The sequence below is a fragment of the Microcaecilia unicolor genome, chromosome 7, assembly GCF_901765095.1.
Source record: "Microcaecilia unicolor chromosome 7, aMicUni1.1, whole genome shotgun sequence".
Lineage (NCBI taxonomy): Eukaryota > Metazoa > Chordata > Amphibia > Gymnophiona > Siphonopidae > Microcaecilia > Microcaecilia unicolor.
The window spans coordinates 131,253,922-131,280,873 of NC_044037.1; the positions used below are offsets into that span (position 1 = coordinate 131,253,922).

Sequence of the window (26,952 nt, forward strand, 5' to 3'; positions counted from 1 at the left end):
GGGTCATCTTTGACTCCTCCCTCTCCTTCTCTGCACATATTCAGCAGACTGCCAAAACCTGTCGTTTCTTTCTCTATAATATCAGCAAATTCGCCCTTTCCTTTCTGAGCACACTACCAGAACCCTCATCCACACTCTCGTCACGTCTCGCTGGACTATTCCAACTTGCTTCTCACAGGTCTCCCACTTAGCCATCTTCCTCTTCAATCTGTTCAAAATTCTGCTGCATGACTAATATTCCGCCAGTGTCATTATGCTCATATTAGCCCTCTCCTCAACTCACTTCACTGGCTTCCTATCTGTTTCCGCATACAGTTCAAACTCCTCTTATTGACCTATAAGTGCATTCACTCTGCAGCTCCTCATACCTCTCCACTCTCATCTCTCCCTACATTCCTCACAGGGAATTCCGTTCACTGGGTAAATCTCTTTTATCTGTTCATGCTTTCCAAAAATACTAGGACTAGGGGGCATGCGATGAAACTACAGTGTAGTAAATTTAAAACAAATTGGAGAAAATTTTTCTTCACCCAATGCGTAATTAAACTCTGGAATTCGTTGCTGGAGAACGTGGTGAAGGCGGTTAGCTTGGCAGAGTTTAAAAGGGGTTAGATGGTTTCCTAAAGGACAAGTCCATAAACCACTACTAAATGGACTTGGAAAAAATCCACAATTCCAGGAATAACATGTATAGAATGTTTCTACGTTTGGGAAGCTTGCCAGGTGCCCTTGGCCTGGATTGGCCACTGTCATGGATAGGATGCTGGGCTCGATGGACCCTTGGTCTTTTCCCAGTGTGGCATTACTTATGTACTTATATACTTATCTGCACCCTTCTCCTCCACTGCTAACTCCAGACTCCGTTCCTTTTATCTTGCTGCACCATATGCCTGGAATAGACTTCCTGAGCCGGTACGTCAAGCTCCATCTCTGGCAGTCTTCAAATCTAAGCTAAAGGCCCACCTTTTCGATGCAGCTTTTACCTCCTAACCCTTATTCACGTGTTCAGAACCCTTATTTTATCATCCTCACTTTAATATTCCCTTATCTCTTGTTTGTCCTGTTTGCCTGTCCTAATTAGATTGTAAGCTCTGTCGAGCAGGGACTGTCTCTTCATGTTCAAGTGTACAGCGCTGCGTATGTCTAGTAGCGCTATAGAAATGATAAGTAGTAGTAGTAGTGATTTCAATTACCTTGATATTGACTGGGTAAGTGTAACATCAGTGCATGCTAGGGAGGTAAAATTCCTTGATAAAATCAATGACTGCTTTATGGAGCAGCTGATTCAGAAACTAACAAGAAGGGGAAAAATTCTAAACCTAGTCCTTAGTGGAGCACATGATCTGGTGCAGGAGGTAATGGTGCTGGGGCCTTGATAACAGTGATCATAATATGATCAGATCTGATATCAGCTCTGGACACATAGGAAATCCAATACGTTAGCATTTAACTTTCAGAAAGGAGACTATGATAAACTGAGAAGAACAGTTTTAAAAAAAAAACTTAGAGGAGCAGCTGCAAAGGTCAAAAATTTATATCAGGTGTGAATGCTGTTCAAGAATACTATCCTGGAAGCCCAGACCAGACATGTGCCATATATTAAAAAAGGAGGAAGGAAGGGCAAATGATAGCCGTCATGGTTAAAAAGTGAGGTGAAAGAAGCTATTAGAACTAAAAGATAATCCTTCAGAAAATGGAAGAAGGATCCAACTGAAAGTAATAGGAAACAGCATAAGGAATGTCAAGTCAAATGCAAAGCGCTGATAAGGAGGGCAAAGAGAGACTTTGAAAAGAAGATTGCACTGGAGACAAAAACACAGAATAATAACTTTTTTAGGTATAGTAAAAGCACGAAGCCAGCAAAATAATCAGTTTGACCACTAGATGACTGAGGGATAAAAGGGGCGTTCAGGGAAGACAAGGTCATAGCAGAGAGATTAAATGAATTCTTTGTTTTAGTTTTCGCAGAGGAAGATGTGGGAGAGATACCGGTAACAGGAACTGTATTAAATGCTGACAAGTCAAAGAAACTGAAACAAATCTTTGTAAACATGAAAGATGTAATGAAGCAATTTGACAAACTGTAGAGTAGTAAATCACCTGGACCAGATTGTATACATCCCAGAGTACTGACAGAATTGAAAAATGAACTTTCAGAGCTATTGTTACTAATATGTAATTTATCTTTAAAATCAAGCATGGTACTGGAAAAATGGAGGGTGGATGATTTATAAAAAGAGGGTTCCAGAGGTGATCCGGAAAATTATAGACCGGTGAGCCTGATGTCGGTACTGGGCAAAATGTTAGAGACTATTATAAATAACAAAATTACAAAGCATATACATAAGAATGGATTAATGAGACAAAGCCAAGATGGATTTAGTCGAGGGAAATCTTGCCTTACCAATCTACTACATTTCTTTGAAGGGGTGAATAAGAATATGGATAAAGGTGAGCCGGTCGATATTGTGTATCTGGATTTTCAAAAGGCATTTGACAATGTACCTCATGAAAGACTCCAGAGGAAATTAGAAAGTCATGGATTAAAAACTGGTTAAAAGATAGAAAACAAAGAGTAGGGTTAAATGGTCAGTATTCTCAATGGAGAAGGGTAGTTAGTGGGGTTCCCCAGGGCTCTGTGCTGGGACCGCTGCTTTTTAACATATTTATAAATGACCTAGAGATGGGAGTAACTAGTGAGGTAATTAAATTTGCTGATGACACAAAGTTATTCAAACTTGTTAAATCTCAAGAGGATTGTGAACAATTGGAAGAGGACCTTACGAGACTGGGAGACTGGGCATCCAAATGGCAGATAACTTTTAATGTGAGCAAGTGCAAAGTCATGCATGTGAGAAAGAAGAACCCAAATCATAGTTACATGATACAAGGTTCTGCATTAGGAGTCATTGACCAGGAAATGGATCTAGGTGTCATTGTTTATGATACGTTGAAACCATCTGCTCGATGTGCAGCAGCGGCTAAGAAAGCAAATAGAATGCTAGCAATTATTAGGAAAGGAAAACAAAACTGAGAATGTTATAATGCTCCATGTGTGCAGTTCTGGTCACCACATCTCAAAAAAGATAGAGTGGAATTAGAAAAGGAACAGAGAAGAGCGACGAAAATGATAAAGGAGATGGAACGACTTCCCTATGAGGAAAGACTAAAACAGCTAGGGCTCTTCAGCTTGGAGAAGAGACGGCTGAGGGGAGATATGATAGAGGTTTACAAAGTACTGAGTGGAGTGGAACAGGTAGACGTGAATTGCTTGTTTATGCTTTCCAAAAATACTAGGGCTACGGGGCATGCAAAGAAGCTACTAAGTAGTCAATTTTAAATGAATTGAAGAAAATATTTCTTCACTCAATGAGTAATTAAACTCTGGAATTCATTGCCAAATAATTTGGTAAAAGCAGTTATCTTAGAAGGGTTTAAAAAAGGTTTGGATAATTTCCTAAAAGAAAAGTCCATAAGTCATTATTAAAATGGACTTGGGAAAATCCACTGCATATTCCAGGATAAGCAGCATAAAATCTGTTTTGCTGTTCTGGGATCTTGCCAGGTACTTGTGACCTGGATTGGACACTGTTAGAAGCAGGATACTGAGTTTGATAGACCTTCGGTCTGTCCCAGTATGACAATGCTTATGTTCTCATGTTCTTAACTCCATGCAAACAGCACCCCCAAAGAATTGACAAAATAGTTCAAAAGAAAAAAGTCTTGCTGCTAGGTGACTCCCAAAGCACTGACAAAACAACTTAAAACAGAAAAGTCTTGCTACGGAACTCCATTATTATTGAGAACACAGTATGTGGGTCTCAATAAAGTGAAATGACATCCAGGATCCTCAGCTTCCAGGAATATCAATCAAGTAACAACTGTGATCAAAGAAGAGAGTAGTATTCTGATGCTGTAATCCAATTTTTCCAGAAGCTGGGGGAGCAGCTAAAGTATTTGGTATGGACTAGCTTTTTCTGAAGTACTACCTACTTGAAAAGGGTCTAGTGTCAATTAGAGTAGCAAAGATTACTATTTCAGTTGAACATTGTTGAGATTTGGCAAGTAGATGCACATTTTTTATTTTTTTGTTACCTAATAGGTTTAATATATTTTTAATGTATAAATTATTATGTTTCATCTATTAGTATGAATTGCAATGTGCTTAAGAATGCATCACGGATGTTTTTTCAGCATTAAACTGACATCTAGTGACCAATTTGAAAGTCACAAGCCTTTTTTTTTTTCAAATCATATTTATTTATTTAAACTGTTTTTCATAAGGTTGTTTTTACATACAAGGGGTATTTACATCTTCTTTTTTTGGTGGTGCATGCATTCATATATTGTATTTTGATGTCATGTAACAGAGATACATTGTTGGTTTGCATTTTTTTCACTAGCATGGTTTTTTTGTGTGTTTTTGTTACTTTTATTTGTACATAATTTGATGTTTAAATTTATATATTATTGGCATTTTGTATCATATGTTCTCCAGTGCCAATAAAATTTCTCTTTTTTTTGTGGCCATTCTGGGTGTTTGTTTGCAGTCCATTATGTTTGACCTCCCTGCTGTCTCTAGACCAGGTTACACTTGTCCATTCTAATCTCCTATATAATAATTCGTCAATCTGCGTCCTTGGATGGCTGGCTGGCTGGGTTCATAACCGTATGCAAATGAGGTACTATGTAATTGGCTTGGCTCGGCTCCAGCCTTCCCTTCCTTCTCAGTGTCCCGCCCTCGCGGAAAGAAGAAATTACGTCAGAGGAGGGCGAGACACTGAGAGAGAAGGAAAGGGAAAGCTGGAGGCGAGCCGAGCCAAGCCTGCCGCTTTTACTGACACCGCTGAAACTTCAAGTAAAATAAAAGTTTTAAAGGAAGGGCGGCAGGAAGGAAAGGAGGGCTGTTGTGGGAGAAGAGGGTGGGCAGGTGAGGGCTGGGGTTGAACTGGAACTTGAATGCTTAAAAGGGGGGCAGGTAGGGGCTGGGGCGAGTCACTGGACATGGATGGGATGGGATGCGAGGGGAGGGGAGGGGAGAGGAGAATCGCTGGACATGGATGGGATGGGATGCGATGGGAGGGGAGAGTAGAATCGCTGGGCATGGATGGGATGGGAGGGGAGAATCGCTGGACATGGATGGGATGGGAGGGGAGGGGAGAATCGCTGGACATGGATGAGATGGGAGGGCAGGGCAGGGGAGAATCACTGGTCATGGAGGGGAGGGCAGGGGAGAGATGAGAAATCTCTTAGATGATAGCCTTCCTAGGGCCCATTTCATTTTTGGAGAAACAGGCTTTTTGTTTGTGATAGCTATAATCCAGATAAATACCTTAGCTGGTGCTTTTAGCCATGAGCATCTTTTCCACTAATATCAATAACGGGAAGATTTTTCACATTAACTTCACAACCAATTTGATGATTTGAGTACATAAGATTGTTTTTTCTGTCTCTTTCACTTTTTTATTTTCATTCACATTTCTATATTTGAATCATTAATCATGTTTCTTCCCCCTCCTTTTGCAATAAGGTTTACATGAGCAACTTCTCATTATACGTTTTTTACCAACATAAGTCAATAATAGGTATTTTAATAAATTGTTTTTTAGAACTCCTTTTTATTTCAGAAGGAAGAAGTCTTATTGCCACATATGGCACCTACTTCACATAAGAACACATTTAGTGAGATGCAACAATTTAACGATGTCACTTACCATCTCTCATTTATTCAAAAAGAACATGTATCTAGTTGCAAGACTTGATCTTGTTAACATAGCTTCTTTCTGTTATAACAGAGTGTCTGTGTCGATGTTTATTTACAATGTATACATATCTTTCTTTTAGCTAGCAGACTTTACATGCATGTTTTAAAGGTATTCTACCTCAGTTTTATTATTTATATTTTAATTTATACTGTTACCGTATCCAGTTGCAAGGCACAATTTTGTTAACTTAGTCTTTCTCTGTTTTAAATAATGTGAGTATGTCAATGTTCATTGACAATGCACACACATTTAATCTTTAGTCTAAAGATTTTTTTAATATATGTTTTGATTTACACTGCAACTTTGAGCTTGTTATTAGTTTTGATTTACATTGTTATTTATGTTTGAAACAGACCCCTGACGCAGGCGCTGTGTGCCAAAACACAGCCAGTATCGGGTCCATATTGGAAGTCTTACAATAATAGGAACAGTGCCCCGTTTTTGAAAGCTCCTGGTGCTTTTTGTTGTATTTTGGACTTTGTTCTGTACTTTGGACCCTCTCTGTGCTGATTTGTTACAAAAATGATAAAAGGGATGGGATGACTACCCTGAGGAGAGGTTAAGATGGCTAGGACTCTTTAGCCTAGAGAAAAGGCGGCTGAGGGGTGATATGATAGAGGTGTACAAAATAATGAGTGGGGTAGAGCAGACTGATGTGAAGCGTTTGTTTACACTTTCTAACAATAATAGAACCAGGGGACAGGGCCGGTCAAACCCAGTAAGCGGGGTAAGCACCGCAGGGGGGCGCTTGCCTTCAAGGGCGCCGCTGCGGCGCCATACCATGCCACCCTTGGGGGTTTAAATCTTTAATTTACCTCCGTCCCAGCAGCCACGTCATTTGAAAGCCCTGCCCGTCTCTAGCCTTCCCTCCCTTCGTGAGTTCGTTCCGCAGAGTCCTGCCTTCTGATGTCATTTCCTCAAGGGCGGGACTCTGAGGGAACGAACTCACGAAGGGAGGGAAGCCTAGAGACAGGCAGGGCTTTGAAATGACGCGGCCGCTGGGACGGAGGTAAATTAAAAAAGACTTAAACCACGCAGGGTGGCAAGAAGAAAAAGGGGGATGTTGGGGGAGAAGAGGGCGGGCAGGTGGCCATAAATGGGAGGGGGATGGGGGCGAAGGAGAATCGCTGGACAGGGGCAGGGTGGGAGAAGAGAGAAAGGAAATGCTGGGGGGGGGGGGGCGCCAACATAGTCTGCAGGGGGGCGCCAGAGACCCTAGGACCGGCCCTGCCAGGGGACACAAGATGAAATTAGAATGTGGTAGGTTTAAAACAAATCGGAGAAAGTTTTTCTTTACTCAGCGCATAGTTAGACTCTGGAACTCATTGCTGGAGAAGGTAGTGACGGCAGCTGGCCTTGCTGAGTTTAAAGGGGGTCTGGATAGATTCCTGCAGGAAAAGTCCATTGATCGTTATTCGGGTTTTTGCCAGGTTCTTGGGGCCTGGATTGGCCGCTGTTGGAGACAGGATGCTGGGCTTGATGGACCTTTGGTCTTTTCCCAGCAAGGTTTCGATAATACAGTCGGGGACGCCCAAATCTCAACATTTAGGTCGACCTTAGAGATGGTCATCCCCAGTTTTCGGCGATAATGGAAACCGAGGACGCCCATCTCAAAAATGAACAAATCCAAGTCATTTGGTCATGGGAGGAGCCAGCAATCATAGTGCACTGGTCCCCCTGACATGCCAGGACAACAACCGGGCACCCTAGGGAACACTGAAGTGGACTAACTGATGCCCTAACTGAATGGAAAAAGGCATGCAGTGGTCACTAACCACCTCCCACCCCGAAAAAAACTTTAAAAAAAAAGACAAAAGTTTTTAAAGTTTTTTTTCGGGGTAGGAGGTGGTTAGTGACCACTGCATGCCTTTTTCCACTCTAAAAAAAAAAAAGACAAAAGTTTTTAGAGTATGGGTGAAGGATGTCCTTTGCTATGCCTCCGTGACGGCAGTTGAGGACGTCCTTCGCTATTTATTTAGATTTTGCTCACATCTTTTTCAGTAGTAGCTCACAGTGAGTTACATTTAGGTACACTGGATATTTCTATGCCTCCGTCCCTGCAACGGCAGTTGAGGATGTCCTTTGATATGCCTCTGTCCCTGCGACGGTAGTTGAAGATGTCCTTTGCTATGGCAGTTGAGGACGTCCAAAATGTGGATGTTTGTGAGAAGGATGTCCATGCCTGGATGTTTCTGTGAGAAGGATGTCCATGAGGGGCAAAATCGAACGTGAACGCCCATCTCCATGGGCGTCTATGTCCGAGAACGGTTACGTGAAGGGGCGGGACAGACCGTATTTTTGAAAAAAATGGGTGCCCATCTTTTTTTTCGATAATACGGTTTGTAACGGGCAAATGCATCGGATTTGTGCAGATTTGAGCTGAGCGTAATTGTTTTTCAGCGATAATGGAAACCGAAGGCACCCAGCTCAAAAACGAACAAATCCAAGGCATTTGGTCGTGAGAGGGGCCAGGATTCGTAGTGCACTGGTCCCCCTCACATGCCAGGACACCAACCGGGCACCCTAGGGGGCACTTGTAACAATAAAAAAAAAAGTAAAATACCTCCCAAGTCCATAGCTCCCTTCCTTTGGGTGCTGAGCCCCTCAAATCACCCCCCAAAACCCACTGCCCACAACTCTACACCATTACCATAGCCCTTATGGCTGAAGGGGGGCACCTACATGTGGGTACAGTGGGTTTTGGGGGCGGTTTGGAGGGCTCCCATTTACCACCACAAGTGTAATAGGTAGGGGGGATGGGCCTGGGTCCACCTGGCTAAAGTCCACTGCACCCACTAACAACTTCTCCAGGGACCTGCATACTGCTGTGATGGAGCTTGGTATGGCATTTGAGGGTGGCATACAGGCTGGAAAACAAAGATGTTAAAGTTGTTTTTTTTGGTGGGAGGGGGTTAGTGACCACTGGGGGAGTCAGGGGTGGTGATCCCCGATTCCCTCTGGTGGTCATCTGGTCATTTAGGGCACTTTTTTTGAGACTTGTTCGTGGAAAAAAAAGGGTCCAAAAAGGGTCCAAAAAAAGTGACCCAAATTCGCAGTAAAAACTATATGCTACAAAATGGACTTTTCCCAAAGGAAAAAGGTAACATTTTACTCACCCCTATACCCAAGGATGCAAAGAAAAATGCAAATGAACTAACAAACTATAGACCAGTAGCATCCATTACCAAAATAACAGAAGGCATAGTGACCAAACAACTCACAGACTATCTAAACAAGTTCTCGATATTACACGATTCTCAATCAGGATTTCACTCTAACCACAGTACTGAAACCGTACTAGTCATGCTCATGAACAAATTCAAACAATTGATAGCAAACGGCAACAACATTCTACTACTACAATTCGACATGTCAAGTGCATTCGACATGGTTGACCATGGAATTTTATTACACATCCTCAAATACTTCGGAATTGGAGGCAACGTTCTCAATTGGTTGAAAGGGTTCCTCACTACACGCTCATATCAAGTGACTTCAAACTCGATTACATCAGCGACATGGAAACCTGAATGCGGAGTTCCACAGGGATCCCCCCTCTCACTGACCATATTCAACCTAATGATGACACCCTTGGCCAAACTACTATCGAATCAGAACCTAAACCCATATATATACGCTGACGATGTAACGATCTTCATCCCATTCCATCAAGATTTAAGGGAAATCTCCAATGAAATCAAGCAAAGCCTACATATTATAAATTCCTGGGCAGATGCATTTCAGTTGAAACTCAATGCTGAGAAAACCCAGTGCCTGGTACTCACCTCGCAATACAATAAGAATAAATTTACCACCATCAACACACCCAAACTAAATTTACCCGTTTCGGACACCCTGAAAATCCTCGGAGTCACCAGTGATCGACATCTTACACTTGAGAACCATGCAAATAACATAACCAAAAAGATGTTTCATTCAATGTGGAAACTAAAAAGAGTTAGACCATTTTTTCCAAGGATTGTCTTCCGCAATTTGGTACAATCACTGGTACTCAGTCATCTGGACTATTGTAATTCACTCTACGCTGGCTGTAAAGAGCAAATACTCAAAAAAACTCCAGACAGCTCAGAATACGGCAGCCAGACTAATATTCGGCACACCAAAATACGAAAGCACGAAACCCCTAAGAGAAAAACTACACTGGCTCCCACTAAAAGAACGCATCACGTTCAAACTTTGCACTTTAGTCCATAAAATCATCCATGGTAATGCCCCAGCCTACATGTCAGATCTAACAGAACTACCACTCAGGAACGCAAAAAAATCTTCCCGCACACCCCTCATTCTTCATCCTCCCAAGTGTAAGGGTTTGAAATACAAATCAATGCATGCATCTACCTTTTCCTATATGAGCACGCAGCTCTGGAATGCGCTGCCAAGTAACTTGAAAACGGTCTATGAACTGACCAATTTCCACAAACTATTAAAAACCTATCTCTTTGACGAGATATATCACAAAGATCAACATGTGTAATTGTATAATCTTTTGAACTTTTAGTACTGTCTTATAATGTCTTTTGCTTTAACACCATCATGTAATTCACCACCATGTAACACAAACCCTCTGTAAACCTAATGTATATTCACTTCTATTTCCAGTACCCATGATGTATTGTAAGCCACATTGAGCCTGTAAAAAGGTGGGATAATGTGGGATACAAATGCAATAAATAAATAAATAAAACGCCTTTTTTCGATTATCGGCCATCTCTCCTCAGCCGATAAACACGCCCCAGTCCCGCCTCCGACACGCCCCCGTCAACTTTGTTCGTTCCCGCGATGGAGTGCAGTTGAAGACGCCCAAAATCGGCTTTCGATAATACCGATTTGGGCGCCTTTGCGAGATGGGTACCTATCTCCCAATTTGGGTCAAAATCTGGGCGCCCATCACTTTCGAAAATAAGGCTGCATGCCTGCTGTGCCTCTGATACCCCCTTTATTTATTTGGATTTTGGATCACAAGTAGCAACAGTGGGATTTGAACCGGCCACCTCTGGATTGCAAGGCCACTCCTCCACTCCCTTGAAATTTGGCCACCCTGTGGAGGGGGGGGGGGGCAGTTGAGGACATCCACGCCCTCGTTATGCCTCCGCTGACACACACATACCTCCCCCCCAGGGACCTGCATACTACCCCTCCCCCCCAAAGGAATTGCCAAATTTCAAGGGAGTGGAGTGGAGGAGTGGCCTAGTGGTTAGAGCACTGGTCTTGTAATCCAGAAGTGGCCGGTTCAAATCCCACTGCTGCTACTTGTGATCCAAAATCCAAATAAATAAAGGGGGTATCAGAGGCATAGCAGGCATGGACATCCTTCTCAGAGAAACATCCAGGCATGGACATCCTTCTCACAAACATCCACATTTTGGACGTCTTCAACTGCCATCGCACAGACGGAGGCATATCGAAGGACGTCCTCAACTGCCGTTGCAGGGACGGAGGCATAGAAATATCCAGTGTACTTGAATGTAACTCACCTTGAGCTACTACTGAAAAGGTGTGAGCAAAATCTAAATAAATAAATAGCGAAGGAGGTCCTTCACCCATACTCTAAAAAAAAAAAAAAAAAAGACAAAAGTTTTTAAAGTTGTTTTTTTTCAGGGTGAAAGGTGGTTAGTGACCACTGGGGGAGTCAGGGGAGGTCATCCCCGATTCCATCCGGTGGTCATCTGGTCATTTAGAGCACATTTTTGTGGCTTGGTCGTAAAAGAAAAGGACCAAGTAAAGTCGGCCAAGTGTTCGTCAGAGATGCTCTTCTTTTTTCCATTATCGCTTGAGGATGCCCCTCTGTTAGGCACACCCCAGTCCCGCCTTCGCTACGCCTCTGGCACACCCCCGGGAACTTTGGTCATCCCTGCAATGGGAAGCAGTTGGGGACACCCAAAATCGGCTTTCGATTATGCCGATTTGGGGCGACCCGGAGAGAAGGATGCCCATCTCCCGATTTGTGTCGGAAGATGGGTGTCCTTCCCTTTCGAAAATAAGCTAGTTAGTGTCGAGAGCTGGAGCTGAGCTATACTGAACAACAGTTTTGGAACCTTTTTGTTACATTGTCTGACTTTACTAAGTCAGAAACCCTGCAAGAGGTACAATTTAAAATCCTGCATAGAGCATAAATTTCTCGGGTTTGGGGGGCACAGTGAGGTTTATAGGAGGATGAGACTTGCATTAAGTGTAAGTTGTTGGGCACAGCGGGAAGGCAGCAGGAATTTATGCCTTTGAGAGTAATAGGTTTGTTGTCTAGGCCTACTTAAAAACCTTGTGAGGATGAGGATGCAGCTGGAGGGTGCCGAGTAAGAGTTTGAATGGTGTCCGTATATTTCTTTATGAGGTCAGTGACCTCTTCCACCCTATTTCCAAACAACATCCGCCAACCTCGCCTGAACTGCCAGTTCTAGGTCAGAGATACGCAGTCATACATGCCCCTGGCCAGATATTTCCTACATTCCAGATGCTTACTGGCCAACTGGCTGAAGCTCTGCAGCCTGCTCCTGTGGGACAGTATCCACAAGATTTAGTGTACTGCAGATCAAAGACTGCAAGTAAAGGCTCATGTAGAGCTGGTAGGACTGGATGCGGGAAACGAGCTTCGAGGCCTGAAAAATCTTTCTCCCAAGCAAGTCTAGTGTTCTGGCCTCTCTGCTTGGAGGTACCGAGACATGAATCCTGGAGCTTCTAGCTCGTTTGAGAGGATTCATCCACCAGCGAATGGTGTTGCAGTTATGCCTTCTCAAATCTTGGAGCCTTTTGGATATGGTACTACGTATCCACCTTCTTAGGTAAAAACTGCATTGAGAGGGGAGATTCCCAGCTCTTCATCAATGAATCCTTAAGGATAGGGTGAATGGTACAGTGAGGAGACTCATAATCTAGGACAGTCAACATGTGCACCCTGGGTCCTTCCTCCATTTCCAACTTAAACAGGATGGTATAAGCCATCTCTCTTAAGGTGGTGAGGGATCAGAAGGTATCCCATTCCTCCTCTGAGAAGTAATGTGGGTCCTCCTCCAAATCCCATGAGCAAGCCCATTCAGACTCTTCATCGTACTCAGGTTGTACTGAATGAGTTTGTCCCTGCCTCGACTCAGTGGATCTTTGTCCTTGCCCTAAAGAATGTCGAGTTACAGCACTACTCTTGGACTCCAGGGAAGCTTCTCCCCCAATGCCAAGGGCGGTACTGTATGCGTCAAGGTGAACATAGACACCAGTCGAGGTGCCAACGTCGAGGATCTCTGCACTGGTATGGAAAGAGCCTCAGGAAAACTCTGGGCTGGACCTGCAAGCTCCCTCTATGCCTGAGTCGTGTGCTCCTGCAGCATTTGTGCCAGTACCTCCCTAAGCATGGCTCGGAACCGCTCTTCGAAGGAAGGTATCGACTCGAAAGAGAGGCAGCCTTAGAAGGTGTCGATGTTGGACCAGTAGCGGGGACCTGACTGCTGGGAGACTTGCACACCGACACCTCTTCCAAAGAGGGAGAGTGCTCCTGCCAGCACTTCTGGAGTATCAGCGATGCCAATGCCCCAGCCCTCCTGGCACTGTGCATCGAGGAGGACCGATGTTTATGTTTCTTGGGCTTCTCAGTCCTGGCTAATTGACTGGCGGGATCTTTGCCTACTTTGGGGGGCTCCAAACAGCTCATGTGATCCAGCTTGTTCCAGCCCCACTTCCTCAACCTATTCCAGCCCAACTGCTCCATATTGTTCCAGTCCGCCTGATCCAGTCACTACTTAGGCACCTGTAAATACCTCAGTCACTACTCATGGCCCCGATACACATTCTTTTCCTTGCCCTGTCCCTTCTTAATCTTTTCCCCCTCCCCCTACCGCTGCCTACAGCAGGAACTCACTGCCATCCATGTCCTCTCCCGTCGTCCTGCTCACTGTTTCAATACCCTACCCACCCCCACCCCTCACCACCTCTCCTATTCCCCTCCTCCTTCCTAGCTCTCAACCTTCAACACTTCCTTCCTGCCATTAACCCATCCCCATTCCTCCTAAGCGCATCCCAGCTTCATTGCCTCGTCGCCCTACCTCCCCCACCCTCCTCCGCACTCTCTTGCTCCTTCTCCTGCTATCCGCAGGAGACATCAATCCCAATCCAGGTCCCCCATACCTGCAGGGCCGGTCTTAGGCAGAGGCGACCAAGGCGGCCGCATAGGGCCCCGCGCTTAGGGGGGCCCCGCGCAGTGCGCCTCAACTCTGCCTCACTCCGACCGACCCCTGCTCGGACGACCGCATCATGATCCTGCTCAGCTGCCGCCGCTCCGCTCCTGCTATGTTGCGGCACGGTGCCCACCCCCCGCTGAGCCTGCCGTCAGCAGCCTCCCCGGACCCCGACAGTTGCACCGACGGCCCCGACAGACAGTTGCAGCGCCAGCACGACGGCCCTGGCTCCCGACAGAGAGTTGCAGCGACGGCTCACCCCAGCATTTTACTTCCTGCTCAATGTCCCGCCTTCTGATGAGGTATTTCCTGTTTGGCGGGCGGGAGTCACTGAGCGGGAAAGCTGCCTGGAGCCTGGTCGGAAGTGAGCCGGTGTGCAAGTGAGTGTGACTTAAAAATAAATAAAGACAGTCAAGTGGAGCTGGAGCAAGTTTGTGCCACTGCCATTCAAAGGCAAGCCAGGTATGATGATAACTTTTCTTATAAGGAAGAAGAAAGTTTCAAACCCCTTTTGTGCCATTTTAAAGGTAAATACTATTGCAGTAGTCTATTATTCTCCCATCAGTGATTAAGTCAAAATTCAGTGTTTTATGAAGGGCAGTGACAGGAAAAGATCAAGAGGTTAGCTAAAGTGGTGCGTGAATGTGAGGGATGGGGACAGGGGCAAGTGGAGAGGGCTAGTCGTGTCAGACTTTACTGTTAATTTGCCCAAAGTTATTGAAAACCTAAAGAATCCCAAGTGGGCAGACTAAAAATTGTCCATCTAAAGGTACTTATCTTGCTAAGCTGGCCAGATCATGTGTATTTAGGAGAATTTGAGTTTCCAAAGCAAATAGCATTGTAGCCTCAAGAAAGAGGGGCATTTCTCTAAGCATGTTCAGCTTAGGAGAGGAAAAGAGCACATATAAAATCAATTTCCAAGGAACCTTTTTAAATTAAAAAATAGGGGAATTTGAAAGTACTGGATCTTTTTTTAGTACTTTTCCTTTATTCTCCTTTGTTATGAGAATTGGAACTACTAGTTGTAGTGGTCTTGAACTGAATTTCTGGGGAGGGGGGGTTCATGATAGCATTGGGCTTATTATTTCAATCAGTTTTTTTTGTACAAGTTGTACAAGTTTAGATTCATTTGTCTTTATTTGAAATTGCATAAATAAAAAATTTTCTAAAAATGGAATAATATCAATGGGTAGAGCTAGGGTGGGGGCGGAGCTAGAGTGGGGGCGGGGCTAGGGTGGGGATGGGCTAGGATGGGGCCCCACCAAATTGGTCTGCACAGGGCCCCGCACTTGCTAAGACTGGCCCTGCATACCTGTCCTCGTCCTATCCATGCAAACAATTCCGGGATGTCTCCAATCTCATCTCTATTCCCGTCCTCCCCCCCTCTTCCCTCCCCTTCTCATGTGCCGTGTGGAATGCCCGCTCGGTCTGCAACAAACTTCCCTTCACCCATGATCTCTTCATCTCCCGTTCCCTTCAATTGCTCGCCCTAACTGAAACCTGGCTCACTCCCGACGACTCTGCATCAGTCGCGGCCCTTTGCCATGGAGGTTATCTTTTCTCCCACACTCCCCGCCCAGCTGGCCGTGGAGGAGGCGTCGGGTTTCTACTCTTGCCCTCCTGTAGTTTTCAACCCCTCCTCCTACCGCAGTCTCACTGCTTCTCATCCTTTGAAGTTCACTCCATCCGTCTATTCTACCCACTGCCACTCAGAGTTGCAGTCATTTACCACCCCCCTGACAAGTCCCTCCCTTCCTTCCTTCCTTCCTTCCTTACTGACTTTGATGCCTGGCTCTCAGTTTTTCTTGAACCCTCATTTTCGTCCCTCATTCTTGGAGACATTAACATACACGCCGACGACCCATCCGACTCTTACGCTTCTCAGTTCCTCACTCTGACATCCTCCTTCAACCTCCAGCTGAGCTCCACCACCCCTACTCACCATTCTGGTCATTGTCTTGACCTCCTCCTCTCATCTACCTGCTCACCCTCCAATTTCTGCGCCTCTGCTCATCCTCTCTCAGATCATCACCTGATCACCTTCACACTTCATCACCCTCCCCCTCAGTCCAGCCCAACACTAACCACCACTTCCAGGAATCTCCAGGCTGTCGACCCTCCCAACTTATCCTCGCAAATCTCTAATCTCCTCCCGTCCATCATGTGCTCCGAATCTGTTGACAAGGCTATCTCTACTTACAATGCCACTCTCTCCTCTGCTCTGGATACCCTTGCACCATCCATCTCCCGTCCCACAAGACGTACTAATCCCCAGCCCTGGCTGGCCCCTTGCATCCGATACCTTCGCTCCTGTGCCCAATCTGCTGAACGCCTCTGGAGGAAATCTCGCACCCATAGCGACTTCATTCATTACAAATTCAGGACTATTACACCCAATTGACTAATTCTCTCGGCTCCAACCCTCGTCGTCTCTTCGCCACCCTTAACTCCCTCCTCAAAGTGCCCTCAGCTCCCCCCCTCCCCACTCTCTCCTCAATCACTGGCTGACTACTTCCGTGACAAGGTGCAAAAGATCAACCTCAAATTCACTACCAAGCCACCTTCTCCTCTTCACCCTTTAACCCACTCCCTCAACCAACCAACCCAGGCCTCCTTCTCTTTTCCTGATATCACGGAAGAGAAAACCGCCCACCTTCTCTCCTCCTCGAAATGCACCACCTGTTCCTTGGATCCCATCCCCACCAACTTACTAAACACCATCTCTCCTACTGTCACCCTCCTCCCCCATCTGTCACATCCTCAACCTCTCTCTCTCCACTGCAACTGTCCCTGACTCCTTCAAGCATGCTGTAGTCAAACTACTCCTCAAAAAACCTTCACTAGACCCTACCTGTCCTTCCAACTACCGCCCCATCTCCCTCCTACCCTTCCTCTCCAATATACTTGAACGCGCCGTTCACAGCCGCTGCCTTGATTTTCTCTCCTTTCATGTCATCCTCGACCCGCTTCAATCCGGTTTTCGCCCTCTACACTCTACAGAAACGGCACTCACTAAAGTCTGTAATGACCTGTTCCTTGCCAAATCCAAATGTCACTACTCCATCCTCATCCTCCTCGACCTATTCGTCGCTTTTGACACTGTCAATCATAATTTACAGCTTGATACACTATCCTCATTTGGGTTCCAGGGCTCTGTCCTCTCCTGGTTCTCCTCTTATCTCTCCCACTGTACCTTCAGAGTACACTCTCATGGATCTTCCTCCACCCCCATCCCGCTCTCTGTTGGGGTTCCTCAGGGATCTGTCCTTGGACCCCTTCTTTTTTCAATCTACACCTCTTCCCTGGGCTCGCTGATCTCATCTCATGGTTTCCAATATCATCTTTATGCTGATGACACCCAGCTTTAACTCTCCACACCAAACATCACTGCGGAAACCCAGGCCATTGCTGCCTGGATGTCCAACGGCCACCTGAAACTGAAAATGGCCAAGACTGAGCTCATTGTCTTTCCATCCAAACCCACTTCTCCTCTCCCTCCACTCTCTATCTCAGTTGACAACACCCTCATCCTCCCCGTCTCATCTGCCCGCAACCTTGGAGTCATCTTCGACTCCTCCCTCTCCTTCTCTGCCCATATCCAGCAGACAGCCAAGACCTGTCGCTTCTTTCTCTACAACATCAGCAAAATTCGCCCTTTCCTCTCTGAGTACACCACCCGAACTCTCATCCACTCTCTCATTACCTCTCGCTTTGACTATTACAACCTACTCCTCACTGGCCTCCCACTTAACCATCTATCCCCCCTTCAGAACTCAGCTGCGCGTCTTATCTTCTGCCAAGACCGATATGCTCACATCACCCCTCTCCTCAAGTCTCTTCACTGGCTTCCGATCAGGTACCGCATACAATTCAAGCTTCTCCTACTAACTTACAAATGCACTCAATCTGCAGCCCCTCACTACCTCTCTACCCTCATCTCCCCTTATGCCCCTACCCGTAACCTCCGATCACAGGACAAATCCCTCCTCTCATTACCCTTCTCCACCACCGCCAACTCCAGACTCCGCCCTTTCTGCCTCGCCTCACCCTATGGCTGGAATAAACTCCCTGAGCCCATACGCCAAGCCCCCTCCCTTTCCATCTTCAAATCTTTACTCAAAGCCCACCTCTTCAATGTCGCTTTCGGCACCTAACCATTGTACCTCTACCCAAGAAATCTAGACTGCCCAATTTTTGATTGACTGCACTTTTTGTCCTTTTTGTCCTTCTTGTCCTTTAGATTGTAAGCTCCTTTGAGCAGGGACTGTCCTTCTTTGTTTTTTGTACAGCGCTGCGTAACCCTGGTAGCGCTCTAGAAATGTTAAATAGTAGTAGTAGTAGTAGTTCTCCCCATGCACAGCACTGTGGTCCTTCGGTGGCAAAGAGGATAGAGTTGAACCTGTACATGCCCTCAGTGTCAGATCCAATGCTGATCAGTCTCAGGACCTACTCTCAACACCCAATGTCAATGGAGGTGGCGACCTTCTCGATGCCGGTGCAATTCCAGTGGATGCTGAAGTCTTGGCAGCCATCAAGACTGATGTTTCTGGTGCTGATGTCAATGTACTGGCCTTCAAGGAGCCAAAAAGCTTATCCTGTTGAACCTGCTGCACTCTCTGTGTCCTTAGCTGGATTTGCAAACAGAGTAAACAAGAGTTAGGCTCATGGTCAGGTCCAAGGCACCTAATGCACTAGTTGTGCAGGTCCATCATGGAAATCACTCAGTTACATTGGCTGCACTGTTTGAAGCCCCTGGAGATCTTCCTGAATATCAAGAAAATAATCTCAACCAAATTGAACTCCCCAATCTTGAACCGTAAAAAATGGCAGTGTTCAAATTGAGGTCGGTGCTCTATCCTAAAAGGGCCTAGTAATATAAGGAAAATAAAGGAAACTTTGAGGGCTAAAAAACTCATGAAATTAAAAAGGAAATTGAAGAGAGGGTAAATTTAGAGGAAATATTATCTGAAGGAAGTTGAAAAACCCGCTCGGGAAGGCACAGGAAAAAAAAGTACAAATCGCATTGTAAGGAGAGCACAAAGACGCATCCTCCCTGCTCTGTGGAAAAATAAAGACTGAGGGGCGAGAAGGCGCCAGCATCTGCATGGTTGGATGCCGGCTAGAAAATTCTTGAACTTGCTAGTTAGCATCTGCACTGGGCTCCGTCGGATGACGTCACCAGATGTGAGAATATGACGGCCTGATTATTCTCAGAGAATATATCTTTACATTAAGTTTTCTACATTTTAACTCAGTAGTTTACTACTACTATTTAATATTTCTATAGCGCTACAAGGCGTACGCAGCGCTGCACAAACATAGAAGAAAGACAGTCCCTGCTCAAAGAGCTTACAATCTAATAGACAAAAAATAAAGTAATCAAATCAATTAATGTGTACAGGAAGGAGGAGAGGAGGGTAGGTGGAGGCGAGTGGTTACAAGTGGTTACGAGTCAAAAGCAATGTTAAAGAGGTGGGCTTTCAGTCTAGATTTAAAGGTGGCCAAGGATGGGGCAAGACGTAGGGACTCAGGAAGTTTATTCCAGGTGTAGGGTGCAGCAAGACAGAAGGCGCGAAGTCTGGAGTTGGCAGTAGTGGAGAAGGGAACAGATAAGAAGGATTTATCCATGGAGCAGAGTGCACGGGAAGGGGGTGTAGGGAAGGACGAGTGTGGAGAGATACTGGGGAGCAGCAGAGTGAGTACATTTATAGGTTAGTAGAAGAAGTTTGAACAGGATGCGAAAATGGATAGGGAGCCAGTGAAGCAACTTGAGGAGAGGGGTAGTATGAGTAAAGAGACCCTGGTGGAAGACGAGACGGGCAGCAGAGTTTTGAACCAATTGGAGAGGGAAGAGGTGACTAAGTGGGAGGCCAGCAAGAAGCAGATTGCAGTAGTCTAAACGAGAGGTGACAAGCATGTGGACGAGGGTTTTGGTAGAGTGCTCGGAAAGAAAGGGGTGGATTTTACGGATGTTGTAAAGAAAGAAACGGCAGGTCTTGGCGATCTGCTGGATATGAGCAGAGAAGGAGAGAGAGGAGTCAAAGATGACCCCAAGGTTTCGAGCTGAGGAGACAGGGAGAATGAGAGAGCCATCAACAGAAATAGAAAACGGGGGGAGTGGGGAGGTGGGTTTGGGGGGGGGGGGAAATGAGAAGCTCGGTTTTGGTCATGTTTAATTTCAGGTGGCGTTGAGACATCCAGACAGCAATGTCAGACAGGCACGCTGAAACTTTGGTTTGGATGCAAGGTGAGATATCAGCGGTAGAAAGGTAGATTTGGGAGTCATCAGCATAGAGATGGTAGGAAAAGCCATGGGATGAGATTAATGAACCAAGGGAAGAAGTGTAAATAGAAAAGAGGAGGGGACCAAGAACAGAACCCTGAGGTATGCCGACAGGCAGAGAGATAGAAGTAGAAGAGGATCCACTAGAGTGAACACTAAAGGTGCAGAGGGAGAGGTAGGAAGAGAACCAGGAAAGGACAGAGCCCTGGAATCCAAGTGAGGACAGGATATCGAGGAGTATGCTGTGATCAACAGTGTCAAAAGCAGCGGAAAGATCAAGAAGGATGAGGATGGAATAGAGACCTCTGGATTTAGCCAGTAATAGGTCATTGGAGACTTTAGTAAGCGCAGTTTTGGTTGAGTGGAGAGAGCGAAAACCAGATTGTAGTGGGTCAAGAATAGCATGTGAGGAGAGAAAATCAAGGCAGTGGTAGTGAACAGCACGCTCAAGTAATTTGGAGAGAAAAGGGAGGCGGGAGATGGGTCAGTAATTAGAGGCACAAGTAGGGTCGAGTGAAGGCTTCTTAAGGAGAGGTGTGACCACAGCATGTTTAAAGGCAGTAGGGACAATTGCAGTGGAAAGTGAGAGGTTGAGAATGTGACAGATAAAAGGAATAAGAGCAGGTGAGATGGCATTAAGAAGGTGGGTGGGAATGGGATTGGAGGAACAGGTGGTACATTTTGAGGAAGAAAGGAGAAGTGTAGTTTCCTCTATAGTAACTTCAGGAAAGGAGGAAAAGGAATAAGGGGAAGGAGAGAGAGGGGAACAGACTAGTGGAGGGAGAGGGGGCGAGGTAGAGAATTCAAGGTTTATCTTTTGAACCTTGTCATGAAAGAATTCAGCAAGGGTCTGAGGAGATAATGAAGGGGGAGTTGGGGGAGGGGGCACCTTGAGGAGAGAGTTCAATGTGGTGAAGTGAAGATGAGGGTTAGAGCCAAGAGAGTTGGTCAGTTGGATATAATAATCCTGTTTGGCGCGTAGAAGAGCAGATTGGAAGGAGGTCAGCATGAACTTAAAGTGTAAGAAATCAGCAAGGGCCCGAGATTTCCGCCAGAGGCGTTCGGCGGATCGAGTACAGGAACGTAGGTAGCGGTTATTAGAAGTCAGCCAAGGTTGGGGTTTTGTACGCCTTATAGGGCGGGTCATCAAAGGTGCAAGAGTGTCTAAGGCAGAGGATAGAGTATTGTTGTAAGAAGAAACAGCCTCATTGACAGACGTGGATGGTGCCACAGTAGAGAGGAAGTTTGAAACATGGGAGGATAGAGATGAAGGGTCAATATCGTGAAGATTCCTAGATAAATTAGATAAGATAGGACGGGACTGGGAGGGAGGAGATTTAAGTGTGAAAGTTATAAGATGGTGATCAGAGAGGGGAAGATCAGAAGCAAGGAAACTAGAGGGTGAACAGTTGGAGGAGAAGATGAGATCAAGACAGTGACCATTTTGATGAGTGGGGGAGGTGGAGCATAGTTGGAGATTAAAGGAGGATGTTAAAGCGAGTAACTTGGAAATATAAGAGTTGGAAGGATCATTAGCAGGAATATTAAAGTCACCAAGGATGAGAGAGGGGGAGGAAGGATCATGGAAGAAGGCAAGCCAGGCATCAAAGTCACTGAGAAAGGATGAAAGGGACTTATCAGGGGGACGATAAATGACCGCTATTCGAAGAGGCAGAGGAGAGAAAAGGCGGATACAGTGGACTTCAAAGGAGGAAAAACAGTGAGATTGAGGTGGAAGAAGGGGTTGAAATCTGGAGGAGGGAGAGAGAAGTAGTCCAACACCGCCCCAGCAGGGCGAGGAGTATGTGAAAAAAGATAACCACCATGGCAGAGGGCTGTGACTGAAGCAGAGTCATCAGGGCAGAGCCAGGTTTCTGTTATGGCGAGCAGATGGAGGTGACGCGAGATAAAGAGGTCCTGGATGTAGGGGAGTTTGTTACAGATAGAGTGGGCATTCCATAGGGCGCAAGAGAAAGGCAGAGAAGAGGAGGGGAGTAGAGGAATAGAGATGAGGTTAGAGAGGTCGCGGTGAGATCTGTAGAGTTGGGATAATAGTTGGTGAGGAGGGCCAGGATTGGGATTGATGTCACCGGCTGAGAGTAAAAGAGAGCGGAGGAGAGTAGGAGAGGTGTGGCCATGAAGGCGTCGAAGGCGAGAGGTATTTAGGTGGAATGGGGAAGGCAAAATGGAGGGAAGAAAGAGACGGAAATTAAAAGCCAAGAGGGAGGAAAAGGGTAGGAGAGAAGGTGAGGTGATGAAGTCGATGGATGGGCAGTGAGTTCCTGTAGCGGAGAGAGGTAGGGGGTGAGGAAAAAGATTAGGAAGGGACAGGGCTAGGAAGAGAATGTGAATAGGGCCATAAATGACTGAGGTACTTTAGCAACTGGGAAGAAGATTAGATGTAAAGAGAAAAATGGCACCTAGAGCGGAGGCCCTGAGTGGATCGGAGTGGACCTGGGTGTCACCCCGGAGAAGGCTGTAAGGATATGCAGATGAGCTATAAGTCCTCCACAGCACCTGAAAGGCAGCCGGTGGTAGAGCTGGGCACCTCTCAGCTGAGGAAAGGCTTACCAGGGGTTAGGCCAAAGCCAGCATTCCTCCCCCTGAGGGTCGCCTGATCCTAGCCAAAAAGCACCTGGAAACTTCGTGCACTTGGAGCGAGGGCACTGGGAAGGTCGGGGTGGACCTGGAGTCACCCCGGATACAGCTGTGAGAAAATGCAGAAGGGCTGCAAGTCCTCCACAGCACCTGGTGGGAGCACTGGGCACCTAGAGCGGAGGCCCTGAGTGGATCGGAGTGGACCTGGGTGTCACCCCGGAGAAGGCTGTAAGGATATGCAGATGAGCTGCAAGTCCTCCACAGCACCTGAAAGGCAGCTGGTGGTAGAGCTGGGCACCTCTCAGCTGAGGAAAGGCTTACCAGGGGTTAGGCCGAAGCCAGCATTCCTCCCCCTGAGGGTCGCCTGCTCTCTCTAAGTTTATTTGCAAGAAACTTGGTTGGATGATACAGAACATAAAAAGTTACAATGGGACTGGATAAACAAAGTTGTCTTTGTATCTTCTGGTGGACCGAGAGTGGAAGTAGCGAAATTATTTGGAAAATCCTTTGCTAGCACAGTGGAAAAAGTTATAACAGATCCTGGAGGGTGTTATTTGTTGCTGATCTTACAATGGATGGGTCAACAATTGATTTTAGAAAATGTGTATTGCCCACAATTTGGTGGATGAGACTTACAATTAGAAATTATTCAAAACTGTATAGGTTTAGGGTCATTGCCTGTAATATTGATGGGAATGGAACGACTTCCCTATGAGGAAAGGCTGAGAAGGTTAGGGCTCTTCAGCTTGGAGAAAAGGCAACTGAGGGGTGATATGATAGAAGTCTACAAGATAATAAGCGGATTGGATTAGAGCAGACAGATGTGAAGCGTTTGTTTACACTTTCAAACAACAACAAAACCAGGGGACACAAGATGAAGCTAGAATATGGTAGATTTAAAACAAATAGGAGAAAGTTTTTCTTTACTCAGCGTGTAGTTAGATTCTGGAACTCGTTGCCGGAGACTGTAGTGACAGCAACTGGCCTTACAGAATTTAAAGGGGGTTTGGACAGATTCCTGAGGGAAAAGGCCATTGGACATTATTAAATTTTTTTTTTTTTTTTTTTTTGGGGGGGGGGGGGGGGTTGCCGGGTTCTTGAAGCCTGGATTGGCCGCTGTCAGAGACAGGATGCGGGGCTTGATGGACCCTTGGTCTTTTCCCAGTATGGCGGTGCTTATGTACTTATGAGTATTTATTATGGTTATGGACCCACAACTTGATAAGTTACCAGCTATATCTCCAACTTGTACACCTGCACGTTGAGGCTTCCGATGGAGAAGAGTTTGTCTCATGTAGCTAGAATGCATGAGGTGGCTTCTCGGTTGGATTATATCCAGGAACTGGTTTGAGCGGGTGGATTTAGTGGAAATGGGACTGGTTATGGTGTCAAAGCCACTCTCCTGTATGGATGGATCTGGAAGGTTTTCGGGGATATGAACGATACTATAAATGGATATTTCCTAAATATCTATATACAGATCCTCATTTTCAGGCCTATCTGATGGAGCGTTGAGATGACTATTGTTATCAAAATTCACATCATAGAGATAATCCTATCCTCTTTTGGGAGACAGCAAACATCATGTTTTGAGGGGATACTATTTCTTATGTTATAGGCAGGAGAAAAGTGCTTACTGAGAATACACTGAGAATGCAGAGGGCCTTAGAATGATAGAAACAGCATTTTGAGAGAGATCGAAATAAACTAATAAAGAGAGTTTTTTGGCAACACAAGCAACACTTAGTACATTTAATACATGCAAGACAACCAGGGGGGAGGAGCAAGATGGCGGCACGGTAGATTCCTCGTGAATGCTCTCTCTAAGCTAGTTGCGGTATCAACGTAATTTCTCTCTTTTTCCTCAAAACAATATGCCTCATACGAAATGGAAGGGATTCGTGAAAGTCGCTACCCGCCGACTAGAACATCATCGCCCGCACAACAGAGCATAAAGAGATTTACAACGAGGCACCCCACCTTACTAGAAATCGGAGAAGATCCCGCTGTGGTCTCGGTACAAGGAGAAGCTGAGGCCCTGGGACTAGACACAACATTGTCACCTCCTAATCTTAACCCGCCGCCGCACCCAGCCGGTCCCGACGCACGAGGAAGTCCCTCCATGCGTGGAGAAGCAGAAGGCCTTCGAGATCGGGGTCTTGAGGTTGAGGAACCAGCGGAAGTCTGAGAACTTTGGTTCTCTCAACAGGGCCTGTGACGACTAAGGCTGTTTCTGCGACGGTTACACTGGAATCCATCTGGAATGTGCTCCAGCACTTGGATCAGACCGTGATGAGTTTGGCAAACCGAATAGAGACGCTTGTGAGTACCGTTGAAAGTATGTCCACAGCATTTGCTACTATGAAAACTGAAGTCAATGATAAATTTGGTGCTATGAATAGTGAAATAAACAAAATGAAAGAAACTTCAGTTCAGTTGATAAAAGACACCGGTTTACTACATCGTAAAATGGAACAATTTGAAAACTACAACCGAAGGTTAAACCTTCGATTTTTGAATTTTCCTCGAGCCTCAGTGTATACTCCTTTGGAGATATTTAAAAGATATTTGATTGAGAATTTAAAATTTTCCCCAGAAACAATTCCTCCAGTAAATAAGATTTACTATTTGCCTAATAAAAAGAATGGAGAGGAGATTCAAAATTTACCACAAGAACAAAGAGAACTGAATATTTCATAAATTTTGGAATCATCTTTAACTTCAGTAACTGAAAGACAAACTTTATTGGTTTCGTTCATTTTTGAACAAGACTGTGAGAAGACTGGCTTTAAAAAACCTACAAACATTTTACGGGGGTAAAATACGAGTTTTCCATGATGTTACCAAGCAAACCCAAGAGAGAAGGAAAGCTTTTTTTAGCTTTAAGATCTGATACTATTGCTTTAGGAGCATCATTCAATCTAAATTACCCCTGTAAATGCAATATTAAGTATTTGGGAACAAAATATGTTTTCTTTCTCCCAGAGTATTTAAGACATTTTATTGATCAAAAAAGAATCTAAGATTTGCAAGACTTACACGATCATGATCTGAGATCAAGGGAAAAGGTATAAGGTAATTAAGGTGGTTACGTGTTAAGCCTTTTTGATATTTGTCATATATTTTCTTTTTAAATCTCAGCTCCTGAGTTTATAACGGACCCCTCCCCCCTTTTATTTGTGGTCTAGTGCAAGATGTAAAACTACTTGATTTGAATCCTCATAGAATGTTTCTATCTGTATTTCCTGTTCAAGATTAAATGCTTGTAAAGAATGTAAATTCATAAATAAATAAAAAAATACATACAAGACAAGTTAACTGTGATGGACTGAGTGGTGTAGTGGCAGGTGTCCCTAGAAGCACTCCCTCACTGAGGTTACAGTTTAGACACCTTAAGGCAGGTGATATTAACCTGCCATGTCAGAGGCTGAGTCAAATGCCCTGCAGCAGAGTGGATCAGGGAGGCCCCAAGGGAAGAGGTCTCCAGGAGAAGTCTAGAGCAAAAATCATCCCAAGGAGCTCTGGATTGGCTGCAGTACCTGAGGAGAGTTCCAGGGAAGAGTGGTGGTCCTAGCTCAGACCTTTGCATTCCTGTATTACAAGAAATTTTAAGTCTATGTCTCCAAGGGATTCCAGTGTTGTGTGATCACAAGTGAGGTAACTGAAGACTGCCAAGGTAGGTTAATTATTCCTTGGCTATTGGAACTGTAGTTTTAATAAAGAAGTTATTGCATATTGAAGAGTGTAGCCAAGGTAGGGACAGGCTACTGGAACTGAGACTGTGTTTAACAGACTTTATGAGAAGTACTAATCGTGTGAGGAAACACATGCTGATTATTCTCCTTGCATGTACACAAATATAAGTATTTTGACTTTTACCAGCAACCTGTGTGTGAGTCTGCCACACTTGTGTGAGGTCCTGCAGCCAGCCACAAGCCACATTACCACACTAATACTTATGATAAGTACAAATTATGTGCCTTTGGGAAAAAGCAAGTAAACTACTATTACATTTTTTTGTATCATTGGCCAGGTACTAAATTTGTTAGTAATGTCTTAGACAAACAGGGTAACATGTTGACGAAGAGTTGGGACATAGTTCAGTGATTTGCAAAATTTTGTACAT

The 26,952-nt window shown here is 45.3% G+C and overlaps 1 protein-coding gene and 1 long non-coding RNA gene across 7 annotated transcripts in view; one reads left to right on the forward strand and one right to left on the reverse strand.

Moving 5' to 3' along the window:
- FTCD (formimidoyltransferase cyclodeaminase) overlaps positions 1–26,952 on the reverse strand; it is a 1,011,684-nt gene that overhangs the window by 409,845 nt on the left and 574,887 nt on the right. The gene's annotated exons all lie outside the window — the stretch shown is intronic.
- On the forward strand, positions 168–25,472 carry LOC115474910. Its single transcript, XR_003942935.1, has 3 exons — positions 168–178; positions 14,559–14,566; positions 25,391–25,472. It is a non-coding gene; the product is annotated as an uncharacterized LOC115474910 (long non-coding RNA).